A 1,091-nucleotide genomic window follows, 5' to 3' on the forward strand; every position below is an offset into this window, starting at 1 on the left:
ATGTAGAGGTGAATCCATTTTACGACCGAACATCGTTTGAGAAGTCTCGCCCATCATTTTAGGATATTGGTTGTCGATTTTGATCATTTTTGTCCGATTCGACTGCAAGGAGCTCCCTTTTTATTAAATTTGATACATTAATCACAACGGTACAGTTTGTTCGGCGATCGGAGGTTGTTTGACCACTTAAGTGGTGTGTCATGCCTGCAGACCATCGTTTAAGTCGCCAAATTTGCTTCTTTTTATGCGTTTTTAGCATATGAGTCAATAAATGTCCCCTAACAAATGTGACAACATTTGTTGAAATACTGTTAACCGTCATTTGTGATTTTCTTTCGTGCCTTTAGCCTTGTTATACTTGCATCTAATGCATTTTTACATTCTCTTGAGTAGGAAAATGTTCCATTAGCGATGATTTGATGACCTGCCTCTTGGAGAGCCTAGCGAGACTGTCATTTGAGATGCTATTGATAGGCACCATCCTTAAGGACATGCTGACATCTGAGATAGACTCGAGTAACATGAGGATGTGTTGCATGGGCGTGACATCTTTCATGACTTCTTCGTGCGCTCTTTTATGCTTTCGGTTTTCTCCTTAGATGCTATTGCATTCGAGGATCCCATCGAGTGGGTGAGCATCATTAAGTTGAAGTGCGTATAACATACTGGACAACATAGTCGATCAAATAAGCTGTGGCATTTGTGACATCTTGCAGCTCGCAGCTAATACTGTTAAGCAAACACGACAGTCCCGATTACTAAGCCACTGTCAGCTGTAATCAACGTCCTTAGAGTGGCCACGAGATTTGTCAGTTGGAAAGATTCAGAGCTCCATTGGTGGGTATGCTCACTGGGCCAGAGACGTGCTGCAAGCCCACAGACACTTTACAGGAGGATGAAATTTATGAGGTAGTATACGCCTCTTTATTTGACTTCGGGCGCATTCCTCCTTGGACCCGTGGTTTAGTAGAGTTTTGGGATGTTGGAAGTAACACCTGCTGGATCAGGTGGATCGGGCTAGACGAGCTGATATTGACATTGTGGGTTACCTGTATTTGGTCACCACCAGTGGCTTTTTTTTTTTTTTTTTT

This window comes from Dendrobium catenatum, unplaced genomic scaffold (genome assembly GCF_001605985.2).
Source record: "Dendrobium catenatum unplaced genomic scaffold, ASM160598v2 fragScaff_scaffold_783, whole genome shotgun sequence".
NCBI classification, from domain to species: Eukaryota; Viridiplantae; Streptophyta; class Magnoliopsida; order Asparagales; family Orchidaceae; genus Dendrobium; species Dendrobium catenatum.